Source organism: Sminthopsis crassicaudata, chromosome X (genome assembly GCF_048593235.1).
Source record: "Sminthopsis crassicaudata isolate SCR6 chromosome X, ASM4859323v1, whole genome shotgun sequence".
Lineage (NCBI taxonomy): Eukaryota > Metazoa > Chordata > Mammalia > Dasyuromorphia > Dasyuridae > Sminthopsis > Sminthopsis crassicaudata.
The window spans coordinates 73,299,428-73,326,944 of record NC_133623.1 but is presented as its reverse complement, the minus strand read 5'-3'; the positions used below and the strand labels follow the sequence as shown (position 1 = coordinate 73,326,944).

At 39.3% G+C, this 27,517-nt stretch overlaps 1 pseudogene; it reads right to left on the bottom strand.

The window, feature by feature from the left end:
* Nucleotides 1-181: 181 nt before the first annotated feature.
* On the bottom strand, nucleotides 182-23,242 carry LOC141549070 (polycomb group RING finger protein 3 pseudogene; annotated as a pseudogene).
* Between the last annotated feature and the right edge of the window lie 4,275 nt (nucleotides 23,243-27,517).

Genomic DNA, 27,517 nt, shown 5'->3' with positions numbered 1-27,517 from the left:
AAGAAAAAGAAAAAAGAAGCGAACATAGCATGTGCTGATTTAGTCTCCATAGTTTCATTTCATTTCATTTCAGTCTCCATAGTTCTTTTTCTGCATGCAGATGGCATTTCCTGTCCAAAGTCTATTGACATTGCTTTGGCTCACTGAGAAGAACCAAGTCTTTCATAGTTGTCCATCATGTGATGTGAGTTAAGTGATGCACTGAGAAGGTGCTTGGTGATAGTCTCTGCAAAAAACTCTGTCCCAAAGGACACTAAAGGTCTCTTACAGCAAGTCCATTTGGGGTCTGTAATGTAGCAGGAGAGGTGCTTTCTTAAATCTCCATCTAGTAACAACTACAAACTTGAGTGTGTGGTCCTTGTCAAGAAGTTCTTCATTGCATAATATATCCAGCTCATTGAAAGATGAAAGATTAAGTTTTTTGGCAATGAACTTCTTTAGATGCAAGACTGTTGCCTGTGCTGAGCAGCGGATCCATCTTCGTTTCCATCCACGTACTTTGCTGCTATTGCATTCCAGGCAGATGCTTACCTGTTCATCACTTCTGTGATAGTCATTATCCTCTTCTTGTTTTTCTTCTGATGTTTCTCTGTTGGAATTGTCATCGGCTTTTGTTTCACCATTCCCGATGTGAGTCTAAGTGCTGCTTTGCAGAGCAAGTCTCCCCTTTGATGTCTCCAGGCACCTCCATGCCCAATTTGTGATAGAATGCTCTGTTTCCTCATTTCCGCTTCTTGGAGGCCTGGTACCAATTTGTAAACAATATCTTGCATTGTCCTGTCCTGTTCATGTAAATCTTCCCAGGCTTTTCTAAAATCAGCTTATCACTTTTTATAGAACAATCATATTCCATTACCTTCATATACCACAACTTGTTCAGCCATTCCCCAGTTGGTGGGTATCTTTTCATTTTCCATTTCTTTGCTACCATAAATACAAACATTTTTGCACATGTGCGTCCTTTCCCCTCTTTTATGATTTCCTTGGGATTCAATGGCACTGCTGGGTCAAAGGGTAGGCACAGTTTTATAGCTCTTTGGGCATACATAGTTCCAGATTGCTCTCTAGAGTGGTTGGATCATTTGACAACTCCAATGCCTTAGTGTCCCAGTTTCCCCACATCCTTTTCAAGATTTATCATTACTTTTTCCTGCCATCTTAGCCAATCTCAGAGAAATGAGGTGATACCTCAGAGTTGTTTTACTTTGCATTTCTCTAATCAATAGTAATTTAGAATATTTTTTCACATAATTATAGATGACTTGAATATTGTCATCTGAAAATTGTTCATATGCTTTGACCATTTATCAACTGGCGAATAACTTGTATTCTTACAAATTTGACACAGTTCTTTATATACTTGAGAAATGAGACCTTTATCAGAAATACTGGCTGTAAAGATGTTTTCCCAGCTTCATACTTCCCTTTTGAATTTGTTTCTGTTGGTTTTGTTTGTGCAAAACCTTTTTAATTTAATGTAATCAAAGTTGTCCATTTCACTTTTCATAATGTTCTCTGGTTCTTCTTTGGTCATAAGTTCCTCTCTTCTTCAAAGACCTGATAGGTAATTTATTCCTTGTTTTCCTAATTTGTCTGTAGTATCATTCTTTTTATTGAAGCTTTTCATTTTCAAAATATTCTTGCAAAATTTTCAAGGATAATTTTTCAACATTGGCCCTTGCAAAACCTTGTGTTCCAATTTCCCCCCCCTTCCCTCCACCCCCCCACCACTAGATAGCAAGTCCAATATATAACAACAGCTAGATAGCAACATCCAATATTTGTTAAACATGGTAAAATATATGTAAATCAATATAGGCATACTTATTTATACAATTATCTTGCTGAAAAGAAAAATCAGATCAAAAAGGAAAAAGTGGAAAAGAAAAGAAAATTCAAGCAAACAATAACAAAAGAAGTGAAAATGCTATGTTGTGATCCACACTCAGTTCCCACAGTTCTCTCTCTGGGTATAGATGGCTCTCATCATCACAAGATCATTGGATTATCTCATTGTTGAGAAGAGCCATATCAGAACTGATCATCCTTGTTGTTGCTTATATGATGATCTCCTGTTTCTGCTCAGGGAAGTCTTTCCAGGCCTCTCTCAAATCATCCTGCTGATTGTTTCTTATAGAACAATTATATTCCAAAGTATTCATATACCATAACTTATTCAGCCATTCTCCAAATGATGGGCATTTCCTTTTACTTTCTCATGTTTTTTTTCCCTTTTGGTTGGATTTTTTTTTGCACAACATGACAAATATGGAAATATGTTTTAAAAGAATTGCACATATTTAACCTATATCAGGTTGTTTCCTGTCTTGGGGAAGGGAGGAAGGGAGGGGAGGGAGGAAAAAAATTTGGAAGGCCTTATAGGGATGAATGTTCAAAACTATCTTTACATGAACTTGGGAAATTAAATATTATTTTAAAAAAAGAAACAAAAATTCAGTTCCAGAAAGTTTTAAGATGGAGAGGTGCTTAACCTGAGGTCCATAAATTTGTTTGTTTTAACATTTTTGAAGTTGTATTTCAATATAATTGGTTCTTCAGAGCTAGATTTCAAGAAATCAAAAATGGAAACCACACAGAATAAATAATAAATTGTCCCTGCTTTTTGAAAAAAAAGAACGACAAAAATGGAAACCACACAGAATAAATAATAAATTGTCCCTGCTTTTTGAAAAAAAAAAAAACGACAAGAACAACAAGAATAAGAAATAGCATCAATCCCCAAGTTCTGCCCACATTGGAAAGTTCGGTGTTCAGGAGGTAGTGACTACTACTTTCAGATAAAGTATTAATTATACTTTATATAATATAAATTATAGAGGCACATGTTCAAGAAAAGTGTGACAAGGTTTAACTCACAACACTTTCTCTGGAAATCTTTCTCTCTGTCCAGAAATTTTATTGCAGAGCCCTTGTTATGCTTTTTGTTGGTGGTAGTGGGGGGAGGAGTGATGGGATCGGTGGTGGTCCTCCATTCTCAAGGATGACCAATAGCCTCGTACGAGTTGCACAAAGACATCAGCCTCACTCTCTCCTCCAGTCATCCACAGCACTTTATGAAGGGGGGTCAGTCAAGAATAATCTCACCCTACCTCCATCAAAAGTCCAACAAATTGCTAATTTTCTAACCACTGATCAAATTTACATTCCTCTATGCTTCCAGACATAAATTAAAATGAGAAGGCTGGCATGGAATGTTGGGAATGTTCCTTTGCCTCAACTCTCTTCCTCCCCTCCCTTCCTATAACTTGTCGTCAGGATCTGCCCCTCTCTGAGATGGTAATTCCTTCAGATTTTCTTGGCTGACACTAGGCATAAAGAATCCAATTGTGTCCTTTGCCTGTGGCATCGTTAGAATGTCAGCTCCTGGCAACCAGCCCTGGCTCTACATGCTCTGGTATGATTGAGGAGTGGGAATTTCAGCCAAGCAGATTGAACAAAGACCTACTGAAAGCTTCCTTTGTATCCTAGTCTTATGTTATCACCATCATTTAGCCCACAGATCTTTTTCTAGATTGCCGGTTTGGTCAGAGTGACAGCAATATAAACATCTACACAGATCACCAAAAGCACATTAGGAATGTCATTCCAGCATCATAATTAGAAAAGTAATTACAGTAATATTCACCCAGCACTTGCCTCACAACAACTTTGGGAAACAGTAGTACTGATGAGGCCCTGAGTAACTGGGTGCAGTTGGCAGACACAGACTGGATTATTGATGGAATCGTTCCCTAGGCCAGACAGGAAAGGGTACTGATGGGGATCACTTTGGCCTCGTGGTCCTATCCTCTGTGGAGATTGTGGGTAGCCCCACCTTGCTATGTCCAGACAGAAATCCGAGGTTAAATTTCCCCTATAAATCTGTCCATGGCTCACGCTATCTTTGTTGAGCCTCTACCACAATAGTCAGCCTCGTGATGTGTTTCTCATCCTCCCCCTCCGCTCCCCGTGCCATGTAGTGCCTCTCTTGTCATCCCCACACAATGCTTCCATCCTTTCTCCTTATGGCTGACTCTTTTAGGTACTAAATCTCTTTTGCTAGTTAGCCTGCCAGCTTATAGCATCCTCCAACCTCATGGAGTGTTCCCTTTCTCCGGGTTAATTGTGAGTTCCACTGGGGAACTTGTCCTTTCCATCGTTAATTATTGAAACCCCTTTCCTTGCTAACTATAGGCTCTCCCAAATCTATTTCATGTTTAGCACTCCTGTCTTTTGTATCTCTTCATCTTGTCTGAAACCTCTTCTCTTAAAGAAATCTACTTTTTGCCAAAGATAATGGACATGGTGAATTCTTCACATGACCAAATCCCAACATTTGATACCTAAACCTCATCATTTGGTGCTGAACCTCAATCTAATTGCTCTCCTAAATCACATCATTACCAATCCTGTTGTCCCCATTTGTGCATATGAGGGAGCCAAGGCCCACAGAGCGGCAGTGAGTTTACACACTCACAGAGTTTTGTGGGCATCAGAAACAGCACTTGGACCCCTGGGCACCTCATGCCACCTCAGCTGTGTGAACACAGGCCAGTTGCTTTAGAAACCTTAAAGCCCTGTACAAATGTGAATTATTTTCATTATTGGGGACTAGATAGCTGTGCTTCAGACTATGTGAAAGGAATTCCATGTGAAATAAGTCTGGAACATCTAGATTAGAACTAGAATGTAAAGGTACTGAAACCAGGCTGCCATCCTACAAGTGTGTAACTGTTTACAAAAAGAGAAGGAAAAAAACCCAGGCACTCTCCTGATTATGGTGGAAAACCTCAAGGAGGAGAGATCAGGACCTCCTTTAGGACGTGGGGGGGCAGAGCAAACCTAGATGAGGATCCTAACAATGAACTCTCAAGTCTCCCGCATTTTAGTGTTTGCCAACTGCTTTTCTCATGACAATCTTGTTATTGTTGTTCCCATTTTACAAGTGAGGAACCTGGGGCTTGAGAGTGAAGTGAGTACAAACACGAGTGGCAAAAGGGGTACAGAGGCAGATGGCACAGAGCTGGGATGGAGTGGTGAAGGAAGGTAGGCGGCATGGGGAAGTAGATGGAGAGGAAATGAGTCATTTCCGTAACCATGAACTAGAGTTGGGAATACTTGGCAGCATGGACCCAAAAAGAGAGCTGGAAAAGAGCTAAGGGGGGAGGCGTAAGGAGTCGCATTTTTAGCCCTTTGATGGAGGGCAGTCTAATTCTTCTCCATGCCACATGGGGATTAGTTTTTTGTTTTTTGTTTTTATAGTCTCAAAGTAATCAATAATGCTTTAATGTTAATATGTCCATATCATCTCAAAAATATCAGCACCCCTGGGTGTTCTGCTGATATTACTGCAGATGTTTGGAACTTGTCTGCGATTTCTATATCAGGACCAAAAGGCCCTGACAGCAAAACCTAAATGGATTCTCTAGAGCATATCACCGGGATATGGTTTTTGATTAATATATGACACAGTTTGTAAATTCCACTCCTTTGATCTTTGGGACTCTTTGTGCATGACCACAGTTCAGGGGGCAGGAAACGGGCATGCTATGAATAGGGACTAGGGAAGTTTCCAAATGGAAAATAATAGTACTGTTGTGGGTGCCTAGATCTCAATTAGTTTATTCTTGGTTTGAGAGGCTGATGGCCAGCTGCTGAAGAAGGGAGGTTGGAAGCCTATAAAGCTCTAGAAAGGAACAGACTGGGGAGTGTTGGAAGAATAAAATGTGAAAGCTATGTGTGGTTGTTTTGGAGACTAGCCCCAAGATTGGTTATCACGGGCAGGTAGGATGGGTCCCATCTTCCTACCCACCAATTGGTTGAGCACACACCGTTTGGGGTCATACGAGGGCCCCCAGTTTGAAGACAACCAACTATACTAGACCATGTATACTAGACCTCTGAATAATATTCTGGGAAGTGATACCCTTCAAGTGCATGTCATTAAAAAAAAAGCCCAGAGTATCCCCAAAAAGAAAGTTCTGTGGTGTTCAGCTAGTGGTAATTTTTCTGTTACCAACACCCAGGGATTCTTTTCTTTAAATCATGCCCTTGGATTTATAGCTTTTTACCTTAAGTCCTCCTCTAAAATGACTCAAGTAATTACTTTCCATTGTGGTTTAACTTTTTACAGAACACTTTATAAACGGCATTCCATTTGATCCTCATAACAATCCCATGAGGTAGGCATTATTCTCCCCATTCTATAGGTGAAGGAACTAAAATGAAAATGAAGTGACTTTCCCAGGATCACAAAACTAGTTGGATTAAAAGCCTCCTGAGCCAAGTTGCGCACTAGTCACTCTGCTCTCTCAAGGGCATGTCAAGATATAAAAAGTCACACTGCAATAGGAGAGCCTATGTTGGAGAGAAGAGGAGTTGCTAATGATATAGAGGTAAGCAAATTATAAGTTAGTCCGTTACTGTTATTCTGTTTCATTAAGTGTTATGATTTTTTACTCCTAATCCAAGATAGGATGGTACTACTAATCCACAGCAGATGTCACATAAGAAATAGGATTGCTTGAAGAAAATGAAGTGGGCCCATGAATAAAATACTCAATCAGCCTGGGAGTTTAAACATTTCAGAAATAGAGAGCTGAGTGCTTAATGGTAGAATCCAGTGATTTTTTGAGAGGGAATTACCCTTGAAGGAGTGGAGGAAGGACCTGATCTCTCTCTATCTCCACCTCCCCCCCCAAAGACTAGGTGATGAGATTGTGAACTTTAAAAATCAAGAAAATCTGGACTTCCCAACAGCTTCTGTCGGAGTGTCCTTGGAGCATCAGGAGCTAAGGACGAATTAGACATGCTCTAAAGGAAAGGTAGCTTTATGAAGGCTTTGGAGCCCAAGCTGCATCTAAAAGGTACTAAGGATATTCTTTCCATAGAGCTAGAGATAGAGATGGTTGGCTGCTGGCCTTCAAAACTTCCTCCAGGTGTGGGTAATGGGGTAACAATTCTCTCGATTGGGGTGGTAGTGAAAAAGTTCATTAAAGATCATATGCAGACATGCAGAAAACTCATAGAATTAATAAGTAAGCATTTATTAAGCATTTACTATGTGTCAAACATTGTGCTAAGCCATACAAAGAAAGACATAATTAGTGCCTATCCTCAAGGAGCTTAAATTCTAATAAGTATATACAAGCTACATATATAGTAAATTGATGATAATCTCAAGAGAGAGAACACTCCAGAAACTGGTAGTGTTGGGGAAAAGCCTGCTGTATAAAATGGGATTGGAACAGTTATTAAAGAAGCCAAGGGTTCTAAGAAATAAATGAGGAGGAAAAACAACATATTATAGTTCATGGGTTAAGCCAATGCAAAAAGGAATGAAATGGTATGTAAGAGCTCTTTAAATGGACGGACACAGCGCATCAGGAGATTGAGGCCCGGAAGTAATTTCTGTGGATATTAGGACTGCCTTGTAGGTGGGATCCTGTCCATGTTGAGATAGCTTCATAATGGGTGACTCTCTCGCTGATTGGCTGTGTGTGTGACCTCACAAGTCCTTTATAAGCCCATTGCAGGCAGCAGTCGCTCTCTTTAACCTGGCGCTCTTCACCCTGGCTCCCTAGCCTGGGTGGCCAAGCCAAGATGGGTAGCCAAAAGAGGTAAGGATTTTGGTAGTGAACACGTGGGTCTTCTGACCAGGTGTTCACTCGGGAACCAACAAGTCAGGGCATCAGTCAGGGCATTATGTGAGTAGGTATAATAAAGGCTTTTAAGATTACACGTGGCTGTTCTTGAGCGTGCTACCGGTTATTAAGCTATAGATTCAAGAGATTGTGGCCAGAGACCTTTGAAGGCCTCAGAGGAGGTGAGCCGGGTAGAGTTCCCACTGCAAAGGACAGTGGTCAAAGGTACTCTGGTGGGTCTAGGACAGACTAGTAATTGTAACTGCCAGGAGAGCACGTTACAATGATACATGAGAAAAACAGGAAGTAAGTCACTGTGGCTGGATCATAGATGCAGAAGGTAAGTCAAGTATAAGAAGACTGAAAAGGTAGAAAAGAGTCAGCTTGTGAAGAGCTTGAAATGCCAGATAGCGTACTTGATATTTAATCCTGAAGATAATGGGGAGCTACTAGAGTTTATTTAATTGGGGTGGAGGTGACTTGGGCTGGGTGGAATTTGAGCTGACAAAAGCTTGAATCAGGAGATGAATGAGAAAGCTATTGCAGTAGTCCAGGTGAGAGATGATGTGGGCCTAGACTAGGGTTATATAGCCAAGTAGAGATTAAAGAGATAGGAATTATAGAAGAGATGTGAAAAGTAGAAATAACAAGATTGGTCAACTGATGGGATATGTTTGATGCTGTTTGAGTGGTCTCAATGCCTGGTGGTCAAGAGGTTAAGAGGTGGCTATAAGAGAGTTGTTAAGCATCCCCTTTAAATCAGCTGCAGGTTTTAGGAGTGAAAAAATTCATTCATTACCAAATTATTAGTTGCAAAATAAAAGTTTATCGTTGGATAGAAACCAGTTTACCAAGGGACTGACTTCTATAGTGGCAAAGACCTATTGGGAAATGAAGTTTGGGCACTGAAAATGCTTTCTCAATGGACGGAAGCTACCAGGGCCATCTGCAAAGACCTGAGTTGAGGGAAGTTGTTATATTGGGTATCTAGGTGGGGGGCTGGGACAGCCCGAGCTGATCAGACCAGGATTCCTCAATTGAATGAGATAAAAAAAAAGAGCCTGGACATTATTTTTCAAGAAAATTGATAAGGAAAACTGTCCTAATATTCTAGAACCACAGAGTAAAATAGAAATTTAAAGAATTCACCACTCACCTCCTAAAAGAGAACTTAATTAAATTAAATTAAAACTCCCAGGAATATTATAGCCAAATTCCAGAACTCCCAGGTCAAGGAGAAAATATTGCAAGCATTTAGAAAAGAAACAATTCAAGTGCTGTGGAGAGGTTACAAACAATTTTTACAGTAAAGGGGAAGAGAGGGGAAATGAGGGGGAATGAAGGGAACCTTACTCTCATCAGAATTGGTTCAAACGGTGAATAAGAAACACACTCAATTGATTATAGAAATCTATCTTACCCTACAGGAAAGTAGGAGGGGAAGGGGATAGGAGAAAAGAAAAGGGTGATAAATGAGAAGGGATATTGGGAGAAGGGGTAGTCAGAAGCAAAACACTTTTGAGGTGGGACAGGGGGGAAAAGAGAATACAATAAGTGGGGGGAAATACAGATAGCAGTAGTAATTGTGAAAAGCATTTTGAAGCAAGTTTCTCTGATAAAGGCCTCATTTCTCAAACATATGGGGAATTCAGTTGTCATTCCCCAAATGATAAATGGTCAAAAATACGAACAATTTTAGGATAAAATAATCAAACCTATTTGTAGCCATATGAAAAAAATGCTCCAAGTCACTGTGGATTGGCTATTTCTTTCTCTCTTCCTCTCTTTTCTTTTTTAAAATGATATTTTTATTTTTCAAAATACATGCAAAGATAGCTTTCAGCATTCATCCATGCAAAAACCTTGTGTTTCCATCGTTTTCTCCCTCCCTCCCTATCTCAACTAGGGTGGTCACTTTATGATATTGGTTGGGAAATGTCTAAGATACTCAAGAGTCTGTCCTCATTTGGAATCCCCATACCTTACTGTATCCAAACAACATAATAGAATGGGAAGATAACTACAGACTTGATTTCTCTTCCCTTGTATGATCTTGAACCAGTCATGGAAGCTCTCCATATATGTTTCCTCAACCTTATTAAAACCCATTACATTTCTAAAATTTTGTCTATCCTTTCCATGTTTTTCTATTTTTGTATTATCTTAGATGATACAAATTAAATAACTTTCTTTTTATAGTCTTAGATCATATAATTCTTATATAGTGAAATGTCTATTTGTAGCTTAATTTTAATCTTAATTAGGTGAGAACACATAGACTCTAGACTAAGTGCTAAAAGTCATTTGAACTGGAATGACATTACATAAGAATCATGCTCAGAAAAGGCCAATAAAACTTGGCTATAGCTCAGTGGTTCTCCAGCTAGTTTGAACTAAAGGCTTTCCAGAAATTGGATCCATATGGCATTGCAATAGAACTCTGAGAAGGAATCAGGCTGCAGGGAAGGAGAGGCCTCATCTTAGGCCTTGAGTCTCACCCACTCACTTTGGCTGACCACAGGAAGATCTTGCAAGCTTTGAAAGGTACAAAGGGTGTTCAATTCCTTATATTTCCATTGGCCCTTTATGGGCCAAAGATCTATGGTACATCTCAATTACTCAGTGCTGATGATACCACGCTGATTAGTGATAAGAACATGATCCTAGAGAGATGGACTGAACACTTCCATACTGTTCTCAACAGACCACCATGTTGAAGCTATTGACCGTTGAAACCAACTGAAGTTTCAATTGAAGAAGAGATTTTGAAGATCATTAGGCTATTTTGTGTGACAAAACACCTGGTGCTGCTTCTAGTCCAGCTGAGATTTACAAGGTGGGTGGTTGATTGCTCATACAAAAGTTGACTGAAATTTTCCAAATTATATGGCAAGAGGTGGTTATGGCCCAGGAGTTAAAGGATTCCTCCAATGTCCACCTTTTGTAAAGGTGTCTTAATTGCATCACCAGATTAGCTGATAGCATAGTTTGAGATAGTCAAAGACAGACTCAACATGGATTCTCAGTGTCAAAAGGAGCCCAGCAAAAAAACTTTATTATGCCTATAGGAATTTCATGAGTACCCCAAGAATGGGAGAAAAGGATTAGTTGCCTCTGTGTCACATGAGCCTCTAAAGCTTATGTTCACTTTCCTCTAGATTCTGTATGTACTTGTGGGAAATAATGTTATAGATTTTTGATGGAGGAATATTTTGTACCAACTCTTCTGCCACTGCATTAAATATCTCCTTTTTTTTCTGAGGCAATTGAGGTTCAGTGACTTGCCCAGGGTCACACAGATAGGATCTAAAGCCACATTTGAACTCAGGTCCTCCTGACTTCAGAGCCAGTGCTCTATCCACTGTGCCATCTAGCTGCCCCTATAAATATTCCCTTTTTAAAATTACTTAAGTATAAATAAAATTATGATGAATAAAATTATTCTCAACTGATAATCTCAGGAGGAAGCACACTTGTGGAGGTGAAGGTGGGAGTAAAAGTATAGGCTGGGCTCAGACTAATCCCATTACAGAATCACTCCTGACCACTTGGGATAACCCCTAAAAATCATATAGGGGAGATAGATGCAGCCAAGTTTTTAGGACCCAAGATTTGTCTGTGAGAGTGGGAGTTAGGATAAAGATTCTCTGAACTCCAAAAAAGAAATCAAAGCAATTTAGAGTCTTACGAAGAATGCTCTAAATCATTAATTAGAGAAATGAAAATTAAAATAACCTAGAAGTATCATCTCATACCTATGAAATGATAGAAGGAGAAAACAACAAATGTTGAAGGGGAATGTGGAAAAATTGGGATACTGTTGATAAAAATTGATATACTTAGAAGAATTGCACATTAACATATATTGGATTATTTACTGTCTGGGGAAGGAAGTGGGAGAGGAAGGGAGAAAATTTTAGAACACAAAGTTTTGCAAGGGTGAATGTTGAAAACTATCTTTGCAGGTATTTTGAAAATAAAAAGCTATTGTTGAAAATTAAAAAATGATACACTGTGGGTAGAACTATGAACTAATTCAATCATTTTGGAGAGCATTCTAGAATTATGTGCATATTCAACTGTACATACTCTTTGACCCATTAATATCATTACTAGGTCCATTTCCTGAGGTGATCGAGGAAAAGGAAAAGAATTTATATGTTCTAAAATATTTTTGCAGCTTTCTTTGTGATGGTAAAGAACTAGAAACTGAGGGGAAACCCATCAATTGGGGAATGGCTGAACAAGTTGTGGTGTATGGTCATGATGGAATACTACTGTATTGTAAGAAATAATAAGTAGCTTATATGAGGATCAATTCTGATGGAAGTGGCTCTCTTCAACAATGAGAGATTCCAAATCAGTTCCAATTGTTCAGTAATGAAGAGAACCAGCTTTACCCAGAGAAAGAACACTGGGAAATGAGCACGGATCACAACATAACATTTCCACTCTTTCTGTTAGTTTGCTTGCATTATTGTTTTTTCTTCTGAAATTATTTTAACCTTCTTTCTAAATCTGATTTTTTCCTGTGCAACAAGATAACTGTGTAAATATGGATACATATATTGGATTTAACATATACTTTAACATATTTAACATGCATGGGACTACCTGCCATCTAGGGGAGGGGGTGGGGGGGAAGGAGGGGAAAAGTTGGAACAGAAATTTCTGCAAGGGTCAGTGTTGGAAAATTACCCATGCATCTGTTTTGTATATAAAAAGCTATAATAAAAACCAAAAAATATATTAAAAAAAAGAAAAGAAAGGACCAATACTTTATCTTGCCAGGTAATCTTCAGAATCTCCCTAAAACAATGGAAACAATTAAGTTTCCTGTAATGATGCTGGTAGACAGTCCAGGTTTCACAGCTATGAAACAATGAGGTCAGCACAACAACTCTATAGACCTTCACCTTGATAAGCAACCTCATACCCCTTCTCTCTCCCACTTTCCATCAGAGCCTCCCACACACTGAGCTGCTTCTGGCAATGTGTGTGTCAACCTCATCATCTATGTATACATCCCTGGGAAGAATACTGCCAAGGTAAGTGAACTTATCCACAATATTCAAAATTTTCCTATTTGCTCTAAGCGATGGTTCCATGGCTGGAACGTGCAGTGCTAGCTGGTGGAAAAAACTATGTTTTCTTGGTATTAATTGAGAAGCCAAAATTAGCACAAGCATCAGAGCACAGATCCATACTTTGTTGCATCTTAGCCTTAGAAACTGCATTGAATGCAAAATCATCTGAGAACAAAAAATTCTTCCTCCTCTTTAGTCTTAGTTTGTAGCCTTTTCAAATTAAATAATATCTTGTCAGTGTGGTAGCTGACTTTGATGCTATTTTTGTCCTTATTGAAGGCATCCAACAATATTGGTCAAAACAAGCAAAAAACGCATCGTGCTAAAAAGCTTGGGAGCAAGTATACAGCTCTGCTTCACTCCATTGGTGACTGGGAATGTGGGAGAACATTGACGACTATCCAGAACCTGGGCAAGCGTGCTGTCATAGAAGTGGTATACAATAGATAAACTTCTCAGGCTTTTGCCATGATCTTCCACAAGCCCTTAGAACTGACAGTATCAAAGGCCTTGGTCAGATTATGAGTATTGTATACAGACCAGTTTTGCTATGGGCATGCTTTCTGGAGTTGTTTGGCAGCAAACACCACACCAACCATTCCTTGGCCATTTCTAAGCCATACTGGCTCTCAGGTAGATGAGAATCTTTGAAGTGAAGGATCAGCCTATTAAGGACTCATCTATTTCCCCGACCTTTTCCCTCCTTTTTTATCTCACTCCCATTAATCTTTAATGTTGACTCTTACATGTTAAATTTTCTGGAGTTCAAATCTGTTTGAGACAAAATCCTGAAAATCTGACAGTTCACTGAGTGTTCTTTTTTTTCATTCACTATTATACTCAATTTTGCTGGGTATGATATTTTTGGCTGCAACCCTAATTTTTTTGATATTTGATATATACTATTCCAGTACCTGTGGTCTTTTATTGTAGCCACTGGTAGATCCTATGCAATTCTATCTATAGCTCCAGAATATTTGAATTTGTTTGGGTTTGTTGTTGTTTGTAAAATTTTCACTTTGATCTGGAGGTTTCAAATTTTACCAATAATGTTCCTACACGTTTTCCTTGTAAGATCTCTTTGGGGTGGTAATCAGTGGATTTTTTTCTGTTTCTACTTTTTTCCCTCTTGTTCTATCATTTCAGAAAAATTTTCTGTAATTATTTCTTATATTGTGTCAAGGTTCCCTTTTTGGTCATAACTTTCAGGTAGATCAATTATTCTTATGTTTTCTCTTCTTAATTTGGTCTCTAGATCTGTTGTTTTTCTTATGAAATGTCTCACAATCTCTTCTATTTTTTCATTCTTTATATTTTATTATTTCTTGATCTATTATAACTTCACTGGCTTTTCCTTGCCCAATTCTAATTTTCAAAGAGTCATTTTCTTTTGTAAGACTCTGGATCTCACTGTATGAGGATATATTCTGATGGAAGTGGATATCTTCGACAAAGAGAAGATCTAATTCAGTTCCAATTAATGTACAGAATCAGCTACACCCAGAGAAGGAATACTGGGAAATGAATGTGGACTACTTGCATTTTTGTTTTTCTTCAGGTTATTTTTACCTTCTAAATCCAATTCTTCTTGTGTAACAAGAGAACTGTATGGTTCTGCACACATATATTTTACCTAGGATACACTATAACATATTTAACATGTATAAGACTGCCTGCCATCTAGGGGAGGGGATGGAGGGAGGGAAGGGAAAAGTTGGAACAGAAGTGAGTACAAGGGATAATGTTGTAAAAAAAATTACCCATGCATGTGTACTGTCAATAAAAAGTTATAATTAAATAGATAGATAGATAGATAGATAGATAGATAGATAGATAGATAGATAAAAAGAAGACTCTGGATCTCCATCTCAATAGATGCCGGAAAAAAAAAAACATTTGGTAAAATCCAACATTCATTCCTATTAAAAACACTTGAGAGTATAGGAATAAAATATAGGAAATAAAAATATTTCTTTAAAATAGTCAATAGCATCTATTTAAAACAGTCAATAAGCATCATATGTAATGGGAGATAAACTTCCCAATAAGATCAGGAGTGAAACAAGGTTGCCCCACTATCAGCCATTACTATTCAATATAGTGCTAGAAAACGCTAGCCTCAGCAATAAGAGCCGAGAAAGAGATTCAAGGAATTAGAGTAGGTAATGAGGAAAACCAAAATTATCATTCTTTGCAGATGATAGGATGGTATACATAGAGAGACCCACAGATTCTACTAGAAAGCTATTAGAAATAATCCACAACTTTAGTGAAGTTGTAGGATACAAAATAAACCCACACAAATCATGAGCATTCTCTTATATATCACTAACAAAATCCAAACAGAGACATAAAGAGAAATTCCATTTAAAATAACTGCCGATAGTATAAAATATTTGGGAATCTATATGCCAAGGGAAAGTCAGGAACTATATGAGCAAAACTACGAAACGCTTTCCACACAAATAAAGTCAGATTTAACCAATTGGAACAATATTAAGTGCTCTTCGATAGGCCGAGCAAATATAATAGATGACAATTCTACCTAAACTAATCTATTTATTTAGCGCTATACCAGTCAGACTCCCAAAAAACTATTTTAATGACCTAGAAAAAATAACAACAAAGTTCATATGGAAAAATAAAAGGTCAAGAATTTCAAGGAAATTAATTTTTTAAAAATCAAATGAAGGTGGCCTAGCTGTACCTGATCTAAAACTATATTATGAGGCAATGGTCACCAAAACTACTTAGTATTGGCTAAGAAATAGACTAGTTGATAAGTAGAATAGATTAGGTTCACAGGACAAAACAGTCAATGACTATATCAATTTAGTGTTTAACAAACCCAAAGATCCCAACTTTGGGGATAAGAATTCACTGACAAAAACTGCTGGGAAAATTGGAAATTAGTAGAAATTTAACTAGGCATTGACCCACACAACACCGTACACCAAGATAAGGTCAAAATGGCTTAATGATCTAAGCAATGAGATTATAAATAAATTAGAAGAACATAGGATAGTTTACCTCTCAGACCTGTGGAGGAGGAAAGAATTTGTGACCAAAGACTTCATCAGCAGATGAAGAAATGGAAATTATTTCTAGCCATATGAAAAGATGCTCCAAATCATTATTGATCAGGGAAATGCAAATTAAGACGACTCTGAGATACCACTACACACCTCTCAGATTGGCTAGGATGACAGGAACAAATAATGATGAATGTTGGAGGGGATGTGGGAAAACTGGGACACTGATGCATTGTTGGTGGAGTTGTGAAAGAATCCAACCATTCTGGAGAAGATTTGGAACTATGCCCAAAAAGTTATCAAATTGTGCATACCCTTTGATCCAGTTACTACTGGGCTTATATCCCAAAGATATCTTAAAGAAGGGAAAGGGACCTGTATGTGCAAGAATGTTTGTGGCAGCCCTTTTGTTAGTGGCCAGAAACTAGAAATTGAATGGATGCCCATCAATTGGAGAATGGCTGAATAAGTATGGAACACCACTGTTCTGTAAGAAATGACCAGCAGGAGGAATACAAGAGGCCTGGAGAGACTTACATGAACTGTTGCTGAGTGAAATGAGCAGAACCAGAAGATCACTATACACTTCAACAACAATACTGTATGAGGATGTATTCTGGTGGAAGTGGAAATCTTCAACATAAAGAAGAGCCAACTCACTTCCAGCTGATCAATGATGGACAAAAATAACTATACCCAGAGAAGGAACACTGGGAAGTGAATGTAAGTTGTTAGCACTACTGTCTATCTACCCAGGTTAATTATACCTTCGGAATCTAATACTTAATGTGCAACAAGAAAATGGTATTTACACACATATATTGTATCTAGGTTATATTGTAACACATGTAAAATATATGGGATTGCCTGCCATCGGGGGGGAGGGAGTAGAGGGAGGGAGGGGATAATTTGGAAAAATGAATAAAATTAAAAAAAAAACCCAATACTGTATGAGGATCAATTCTAATGGAAGTGGCCATCTTCAATAATGAGATGAACCAAATCAGTTCCATTTGTTCATAATGAAAAGAACCAGCTACACCCAGCGAAAGAACTATGGGAAATGAGTGTGAAGCACAACATAGCATTTTTACTCCGTTTCTATCTACTTGCATTTTTGTTTTCTTTCTCAGGTTATTTTTACCTTAGTTCTAAGTGTGATTTTTCTTGTGCAGCAAAATAACTGCATGGATATGTATACATATATTGTGTTTAACTTATACTTTAACATATTTAACATGTATTTGTCTACTTGCAATCTAGAGGAGGGGTGGGGAGAAGAAGGGGAAAAGTTGGAACAGAAGATTTTGCAAGGGTCAATGATGAAAAATTACATATGCATATAACTTGTAAATAAAAAGCCAAAATAAAAAATTAATCAAAAAAATTTTTTAAAAAGACTCTGGATCTCCTTTTATAGTTAGTTGACTTTCTTTTCATGATCTTGTTTTTCTTGGATTGCTCTTATTTTTTAAATTTTTCATCAATCTCATTTTATTTTTAAAATCTTTTTTGACTTCTTCTGTAAATCCTTTGGGTCAGGCAACCATTTAACTAATGTTAGTTACTCTTTGGGGTTGGAGAGGCTTTTTTTCTACTTCAGTATTCTCCTCTGAAGATGAACCCCAGTCATCTCTATTCCCATAGTATCTTTTTATAGTTTTTTTTCTCCTTTGCTTGCTCATTAAAAAAAAAAAAAGAATTTGTTAGTGTGATCTGAGGTAGTTCTGGGGTAGGGGGAATGGTCCTTCTGGCTTCACTTCAGTTCTCACCTCTGACCTGGAACACAAAATCAAGAATTTCACCCTTCTGCAAGCACCATCCTTGTCCTACTGCTTCTGCATTCTCCTGGTGTGTGCTGGTTCCTTCTTGCCCAGGACTACATTTCAACACCATAGCTTGGCCCAGCATTTCTTATCAGCGAAAATTTCTTCAATCTTTAGGGACTCAAACCCCTCAGCCCCAACACTTTCAGGGAGATGAAAGTACCTCTGGTTGGTGCCAAGGCTACCTCCAAACTCAGCTTGCTCCCAAGCTTCTCATTTGCGGTTTCGAGGGAGCTAGTCTGGAGGTGTTTATACTTCACATCTGGCAAACCTCTATCCTGGGGTCTTTATTTTCATCTTCTCCCATTGTCCCAGGAGAACCTCTCTTCTAAACCAACTCTACTTTGTTTTTCACCAATATACATTCACTCTGTGATGCAGTTTTGCTTTGTTTGTGAAGGAAATCTGGAGAGCTTGGAATTTTCTGCTGTACTTTGCCATCTTCCCAAAATCCTCCTTAATTTTTTTTGATGAGGCAATTGGGGTTAAGTGACTTGCCCAGGGTCACACAGCTGAGAACCTCCTTAAATTTTTAAAAGAACTTCTATGTTCTACAACTGTAATATATTCAATTAATAATTTAATAACATTTTAGTCATGGTTTTCCCAAAGTGAATAATTTACCCAGCAGGTAGACTAAATAAAAGAAATTTTTAAAAACTATAAAGAAAAAGAATCATGTAAATCTTGTGGTCTCGAAAGGAAAGAAACTTCATTTTCTAGCTGATATTCATGGTTCATAATCTGAAAGAGCTTAAAGAGATTCTCTTAAAGTCACAAAAGAGTTTATTTATGCCAGAGCTGATGGACTAATCTCTAAAGGGAGTCTAGGAAATTAGACATAATTTGGGAGGGCTTTATATGCAGATAATTTGGGGTTTAGCTAAAAGGCTAATTGCCTGCAAGGTTGTAAATTAGGAAAGAGAGATAAGAAGGAGCCAGGTAAGGGAAAGGATGTGTTTTAGCAAGGTACTGTCAGTCAGGATGGGTTTTTTGCAGAAGACAAATAAGGAGCAACAAATAAGAGGTTTGATTGCTCCACCTTTCTTAGCTAAGTATGCAGTTTTGAGTAGACCCTCAGGTAGACCTGTCATCTCCCCCCTTTCTGTCTTTTGGGGAGAAGAAATTCTGGGGACAAAGGCTGGACACCCATCAGCATTACTATCATCTACCCCTACCACCCCAGGCAACAGGGGTTGTGGCTCAGCCCATTGCATCATGAACCACTATAAGCAACTACTGATTGGTGGATGAGGCAGAGATTTCCAAGTCATGGTGTTTTACCAGGAAATCAGTTTGCAATAACATTAGGGAAGGAGGACTCTTAAGGAGCAGGAGTCCAACATGGCTGCAAGTTGTAGTCTTTTGCCATAGAATCAGCAGTAATAATGATGAGGAGTAAACTGAGGTTCTAAACCGAGATGGGTCAGTTCCTTCTCTCTCTCTCCTTCCTTCCCCAAAGTAACCAAGGGCGGGGTCGGCAGCCAATGAATTTCCTACTCAATGCTGTATGGAAACAAAGTCTTTATTGATAGTAAAGGGATAGACAGGCTTTTGGCCTTCAGGAAGACCCAAAATGCCTGAAAAGGGGGACGTCAGTTGACGGGCATTTGGCTGGTATACACCAAATGCAAAGATTTCATTTTTCAGCCTTCCTTATATACATACATGATGACTAGAGTCATCAAAACAATGTTTGCACAGAGATGTTATCAAGAGGTTCCGGAGATATTTGTCAATAATACAAGAATTCTCTGTTGTTGTAAATAAGACAGGAATTTTCTTATTATTGTAAATAAAACAAAAATTCTCTATTGTTATCTCCTTCGGTCTCTCCCAAAAAAGGAATTTCCTGTTGATATTTTTGATCTTACGCTATCTCCTTTCCAAATCTCATCAATATAATATAACCTCACTGGAAAGGACAAAGGAGAAATGCCAAGAGAAGATCAGACCAAGACTGTTCATCCATTAGCCAAAGAAGGATCCAGAAATCATGGCAATTCATTGGGCTTTGGATGGTTTCCAAAGACTCGCAAGTAGCAGTTTGTTCAGTCATTCAGCTGTGTCCCACTCTTTGTGACCCCATGGACCAACTGTCCATGAGGTTTTCATAGAAAAGACACTGAAGAGATTTGCCATTTCCTTCTCTGGTCTTATGCAAGCAAGGGTTAAATGTCTTGCCCAGAGTCCCACAGTTAATAAGTGTCTGAGGTCAGATTTGAAGTCTGTTCTGCCTCCAGGCCTAATGTGCCACCTGGCTCCCTGGATGCTAGCTTGCTAAAAAGCCTCACTTGATGCTAATAAGAAAAAGGATCTTCCTCAGCTGAACTCTTGGAACAGGTCTACAGCTACTTCTGAATCTCTAACCAGCTCCAGAAAATGAGACCTCCATCCCTTAGATGGAGTCGCTTAGATATATTGCCACCTTCACTACCAATGTGAAAGCAGGGTGGGTGTGCCTCTCATCTCACGGACTAACAATATTTATTAGGAGGAAACCACAGCTATTGTTTTTGCTGCTTTGGGGAAGCCAGGAAGATAAGCTGTACCCAAAAACTACATTCTGGGTTACATTCATGTCTTATGCAAGCCAGATATGGAAGACTAGATTAGTACATTAGGCTCAATACTGTTAATATCACATATTTACATATAATTTCCTATTTTCCTATTTTTATTCCCTATGAGTTCCTGTTAGTATTTGGTTCCTCTGGACTTCTCGTAGATGCAAATCTATAGTGGCTTCATAAAAGGGCCAGTCCAGAGAAGTTTTGTGCCAATTTGAGAACTACTGTGTGGAAAGCCTTCTCATACCTTAAGAGGTTGTTGATTGTTGATAACCCACCACGTTTTTGTGGACAACCACAAATACCGTAACTCCATCCTGGACCCAACTTGTACCTAAAATTCCTGCTTTTAGATGCTTGACAGAATGTGAGGTCAGCCTGTTTCCTGGGATTACTACATAGAGACCATTTTGTTTCTATGTTAAAAAAAAAAAAAAAGAACAATACAGGATTGTTCTCCTAATGTTTAGTCATTCAGTTGTGACCCCACAGTCACAAAGGGGTCCTAATGTATGCCTTGTAGTAAAAGCTGCCTCCTAAATCAAAGGGCTTATATGGACATTCAGGACTTCTGACTTCTAAGGGCTCCAAGCCTTTGACTGCCTCAGATTCCCCCTGGAATATCAAAGAATATCAATGAATTCCCGTAATGAACACTTAAAATAGAAAATGCTTGCATCTACAAAATAAGGGACATAGAAAGGATGCAAACAAGTCCATGGAAAAGCAAGGGAGACCTCCAGCCAGCAACTGTCCCATGCCATTCCACCAACGGCTCAGATGGCACTATACCGAGGTGGTCTCTGACATGGGGAAGGCCAGAGTTTATTGCTCCCTGTCACTTCCTGACCTCCGCTTCTTCTAGAAGAGCTTCTCTGAAAGGAGGCACTAATTTAGAAATGAGGAGATTCTTTCTAGAATCTAGCAGTAGAGAAGGAACAGAAGCATCAATACCTGAGGTGGAGACAAAGCAGCGGCACCAGACGACTAATGAAAAGAGAAAGAGAAAATAGAACTGAGTTATGGAAAAAAAAAAGGGGGGGGAGCAGAGATTGAAGAGAGCCGAATATTTTTGGTAACCTCGATTCTGTCTCAGCTCCCTTCACCCCAAAAAAGAGGTGTTAAGATATTAAATTAAAGCAAAGAGTCAAACCTCTACCTGTTAGATTTTCCTAATTAGAGGCTCAAAACAATTGTAATGATATTTTAAACTTTTAATTTAGTTATGATTTGCTCAATCATCTCTGACACTTCATGATCCCATCTGGAGTTTTCTGGCTTCTTTCTGGCAGATACTAGAGTGGTTTTCTATTTCCTTTCCCAGCCCATTTTACAGATAGGAAAACTGAGGCAGAGTGAGAGTCACACAGGTAAGGCTACATTTGAAGTCAGCTCTTCCTGACTGCAGGCCCAGCACTCTATCCACTATGCCACCTCATTGCCTAAGTTCAACATTTAAAAGCTCCAATGCTCTAAGATTCGTAGAATCCTAGAAGCAGCTAGGGGACACCACAGGACACAGAGTACCGGGCCTACAGTCAGGAAGACCTGAATTCAAATTTAATTTCAAACACTTACTAGTTGTGTGATCCTGGACAAATCATTTAACTTCTGTCTGCCTCAGTTTACTTAACTGTAAAATGGAAATAATGGCACCCACCTCACAGGGTTGTTACAAGGATCAAATGAGAATATTTGTAAAGCACTTTGCAAATTTTAAAGGACTATATAAAGACTAGCAGATTTGGAAATGACCTTGAGATCAAGATAAAAACATTGTTAAGGGATAAAGCACCCCAACAATGTTTGGGGGTCCCCAGGTCAGTCACAGGTATGGCGAAAGAATTTGCATATTCAGTCTCCAAATTAAGGGGCAAAAGATTTATTATGCTGAGAACAATGGGCTAAGTTCCAAAAGGGATTAGCAAAGGACACAAAAGAAAATAGTTTTATAGGACAAAGCTGATCTGAGTGTCATCTTAGTTATTTGCTAATTTTATGGCTTACAAGTAGGTGTGAGGGGTGATCTATTCACTATTATCTCGGGAACTGGTTATCACTGACCAATAGATTATCTGACACTAATTTATAGGATTATTCTAAGGCCAGAAGACTTTAGAATCTTTGACAGATTGTTAGAACAAGAGCATTCTCAGGATTGCTAATATATTTTCCCTAATGTCTAAGGGAAGAAATATTATCGTGTTCCTAGGCCGGAGGACTTTTACAATCATTGGCAGATTGCCAGAACAATACTACACCAAGGTTGGGGGGGACCTCAGAACCCCTGATTCTAAAGCCAGAAGACTTTAGAATCACTGACAGATTGTTAGAACAGAAGCACCCCAAGGTCAGGGGGGCTCCTTTCTACCGCCTCCCCTTCTCTCAAGCAGTTTGAACCCCAAGTTCATTTGGGACAAAGGGATGGAGGTCTCATTTTCTGGAGCTGTTTCAGACTGATAAGGGGTGTAGAGCTAGCTCTGCCTAGTGGGGTTCAGACAGAGGAGGGGAGGCAGGTGACTTGATGATGGCAGCAGCAGCAGCATTCAAAAAGGTGCCAAGTGTCAGAATCAGTTAGCCGATGGTACTCCGACTGAACGAGCAGCTGAAAGTTCATAGCTTGGAGTCTGGAAGAAACAAATCTCACGAGTAGGTTAACAATGCAAGGGCCAAATACCAGGGAAAAAGGATAATTAAAAGTGGAGTTAGTATCAGGGTTAGTAGGGACAATAGTCAGGAATGCCACCCAGAGGAAAGCTGGGGAGGGGCTGAGAGGAGACTTTCACGAATGTCTTGTCCCCAACCAGCTTTCTCTAAGATCCCCTCGCTAGGAAGTTCAACCTTCCTTGAGTTGTTGATGTACATATAGCAGGAGGAATTGGCAAGGGCACAGACACCATCACTGGAGGCAAGGAGATGATCCAAGGCCAACCCGTGATCTAAAACCATGTTGGCAAGAGAGTCCAGGGATTCCTGGATCTCTGGGAGAGAGGGTGAAGTTTCATTGGCCAGCTGGTGGATTGTGGCAATCAGGTTGGAGAGGATAGTCTCATGTTCTAAGTATCCTACCCAGGAAACTAGCATTGCTGTAGCTCTTCTTAAATATCAAAGAACATTTTCCCCAAATCCCCGTCTTTGTGTCCTTGAAGAGATGGGAGCAGTGGCATTATACACAGTGAAAAGAGCACCCAGGGTGGCCTAGGGTGCAAGCGCCAGAATGTTTAAAAAGGTGTTAAGGCGTTGGGTGGAGAGGAGTCCAGATTGAGGAGGGTTCCAGTCAGAGGCATTCCTTTTTTTTTTTTTTTTTTTTTTTATTTATTTTTTTTTATTTTATTTTATAATTATAACATTTTTTGACAGTACATATGCATGGGTAATTTTTTACAACATTATCCCTTGCACTTACTTCTATTCAGATTTTTTCCCTTCCTCCCCCAAACCCCTCCCCCAGATGGCAAGCAGTCTTATATATGTTAAATATATTACAGTATAATTTAGATACAATATATGTGTGTAGAACCGAATTTTTTGTTGCACAGGAAGAATTGGATTCAGAAGGTAAAAATAACAGTTTACATTCATTTCCCATTGTTCCTTTTCTGGATGTAGCTGGTTCTTTCCATCATTAATCAATTGGAATTGGATTAGCTCTTCTCTATGTTGAAGAAATCCACTTCCATCAGCATACATCCTCGTACAGTATCATTGTTGAAGTGTATAATGATCTTCTGGTTCTGCTCGTTTCACTCAGCATCAGTTGATGTAAGTCTCTCCAAGCCTCTCTGTATTTCTCCTGTTGGTCATTTCTTATAGAACAGTAATATTCCATAACATTCATATACCATAGTTTACCCAACCATTCTCCAATTGATGGACATCCATTCATCTTCCAGCTTCTAGCCACTATGAAAAGGGCTGCCACCAACATTTTGGCACATACAGGACCCTTTCCCTTCTCTAGTAGTTCCTTGGGGTATAAGCCCAGTAGTAGTATGGCTGGGTCAAAGGGTATGCACATTTTGATAACTTTTTGGGCATAATTCCAGATTGCTCTCCAGAATGGTTGGATTCTTTCACAACTCCACCAACAATGCATCAGTGTCCCAGTTTTCCCACAGCCCCTCCAACATTCATCGTTATTTGTTCCTGTCATCTTAGCCAATCTGACAGGTGTGTAATGATACCTCAGAGTTGTCTTAATTTGCATTTCTCTGATCAATAGTGATTTGGAACACTCTTTCATATGAGTGGAAATAGTTTTAATTTCATCATCTGAAAATTGTCTGTTCATATCCTTTGACCATTTATCAATTGGAGAATGGCTTGATTTCTTATAGATTAAAGTCAATTCTCTGTATATTTTGGAGATGAGGCCTTTATCAGAACCTTTAACTGTAAAAATTTTTTCCCAATTTGTTACTTCCCTTCTAATCTTGTTTGCATTAGTTTTGTTTGTGCAGAAACTTTTTAATTTGGTGTAATCAAAATGTTCTATTTTGTGATCAATAATGGTCTCTAGTTCTCCCTTGGACACAAATTCCTTCCTCCTCCACAAGTCTGAGAGGTAAACCATCCCATGTTCCTCCAATTTATTTATGATTTCGTTCTTTATGCCTAAATCTTGGACCCATTTTGATCTAATCTTAGTATTTGGTGTTAAATGTGGGTCCATGCCTAGTTTCTGCCATACTAATTTCCAGTTTTCCCAGCAGTTTTTGTCAAATAATGAATTCTTATCCCAAAATTTGGGATCTTTGGGTTTGTCAAAGATTAGATTGCTATTTTTATTCACTATATTGTCCTGTGAACCTAACCTATGCCACTGATCAACTAGTCTATTTCTTAGCCAATACCAAATGGTTTTGGTGACTGTTGCTTTATAATATAGCTTTAAATCAGGTACACTTAGACCACCTTCCTCTGACTTTTTTTTCATTAGTTCCCTTGCAATTCTCGACCTTTTATTCTTCCATATGAATTTTGTTGTTATTTTTTCTAGGTCATTAAAATAGTTTCTTGGGAGTCTGATTGGTATAGCACTAAATAAATAGATTAGTTTGGGGAGTATTGTCATCTTTATTATATTTGCTCGGCCTATCCAAGAACATTGAATGTCTTTCCAATTATTTAAATCTGACTTTATTTTTGTGGCAAGTGTTTTGTAATTTTGCTCATATAATTCCTGACTCTCCTTTGGTAGATATATTCCCAAATATTTGATACTATCGACTGTTATTTTGAATGGAATTTCTCTTTGTATCTCTTGCTGTTGGATTGTGTTGGTAATGTATAAAAATCCTGAGGATTTATGTGGATTTATTTTGTATCCTGCGACTTTGCTAAAATTCTGAATTATTTCTAATAGCTTTTTAGCAGAGTCTTTGGGGTTCTCTAAGTATACCATCATGTCATCTGCGAAAAGTGACAATTTGATTTCTTCATTTCCTACTCTAATTCCTTGGATCTCTTTCTCGGCTCTTATTGCCAAGGCTAGAGTTTCTAGTACTATATTGAATAGTAATGGTGATAGTGGGCAACCTTGTTTCACTCCTGATCTAACAGGGAAAGGTTCTAGTTTATCACCATTACATATGATGTTTACTGAAGGTTTTAAATATATGCTCCTTATTATTTTAAGGAATAGTCCATTTATTCCTATACTCTCAAGCGTTTTTAGTAGGAATGGATGTTGGATTTTATCAAATGAGAGGCATTCCTTTTAACAGGTCCCTCAGAAACATGGCCGGGAATGAGAAGCCCATTTTACAAAGAGAAGCATATCCCGCATGTGTGCAGATGGTACTTGAGGTCAAGTTTTGTAGCAGTTTTCCAGGATGGGATAATTATAATTACATGACATTATACCAATAGGAATGTTAGCTCTCTAAAGGTTATGAAGAAGCTTTTCAGAAGATGGTATAGAAGCATTATGAGTGAGTTGGCCAGGATAATTTTGGAATGGTATTCCTCAATTATTATATGGGTAAGAGATCCTTTCTGGCAAAAAAAATGGGGCATAGTCAGGTTAAAGTTATTCCTCTGGGGGGTAGCTAGTACAAATGGGTAGAGATGGTGACATTGGGGAAAATGCATCAGGTCCCATCTGTGGGCTGCCTTGAGGCTGCCAAGGGCCCACCCAACAATCCTGAATGCCCCCGCTGCTCATGGAGTTCCCTAGCCTGACTAAGGAGTTATCTCCCCACTGGCGGGGCTCCACAGAATGACCCCAAGAGAGCTGGAGAGAAAATACTAGGAGCAAAGCTCTCATCCTCGGAGCGTTGTTAAAGGCACACCTGGGAAAAGTGGAAAATAACAAGAAGGAAAGAAAACTAGAGTGAGGGAGAGAAGGACACAGGCGATGTCACCCTTCTCTATCCAGGATGTTTCCAGTGTTTCCAGGAGTCCTGCAGAAGAGTAGTTTCAGGTCCTCTGTGGGTTCGCAGGAATATTCAGGAATATCCGAGGGAGAAGACGTAGTAGGAGTAGCACTTCTAAGTCCAGAAACATGAGTCCAACTGGGAAACCTTTCAGAATGACCCTATATGGTCCTTTCCACTTTATATCCAGGGGGTCGGCATCTTGAGTCTTCCAAGATTTTAAGTACACAATGTAACATGATTTACTAGGGTAGTGACAGTCTGAGGATGAGCATCTGTGGGTTTGGGGAGATGGACATTTGCATCCTCAGAAAGGGCCTTCTGGATTGCCCTGAGCTGCGTGGCCAACTGAGTGACCCGATGCTGTTCTGGGTCTACAAGAACGTCAGAGGTGAGGAAGGGCCTCCCACACAGAAGTTCAAAGGGGCTCAGGTTAAGGTTCTCCTGCAGGAGCAATGCAGACTCCCAGAAGTCCTAATGGGAGATTCTTCACCCAATCCTCTCCAGCCTCCAGGTACAGTTGAGTCAGGACTCTCCTGAGGCTGTGATTCATTTTCTCCCCCTTCCCAGAAGCCTGAGGCTGCCAGGGAAGGTGGAGGTGGGAAGTCATCTGAAGTGCCTCAGCCACCTTAGGAGTTATTGGAGAAGTGAAGGCTGGACCCTTGTCACTCTGCAAAGAGCCGCACAGGTCAAACCCAGGTAGGATTTCTTTCAGCAAACCCTTTGGTTCCTCCTGAGCTTTCTCAGTCTTGCCAGGGAAGGCTTCTCCTCAAATAGCAAACGTGGCAACAAAACCCCAAAGCAGTTTGAAGGCCCTGAGGAGGGGCAAATATTTAAAGTGCATCTGCCAGTCTTCCCTGGGGGTGTACCCCTCCTCTGGGTGGGCTTCAGGAGAGGGGGGCATTAACAGCCCTTCAGGATTTATTTGGACACCAACTGGGCACACCTGGCAGACCTTTCTAAGTGTTTCCCAGCTTGTGCC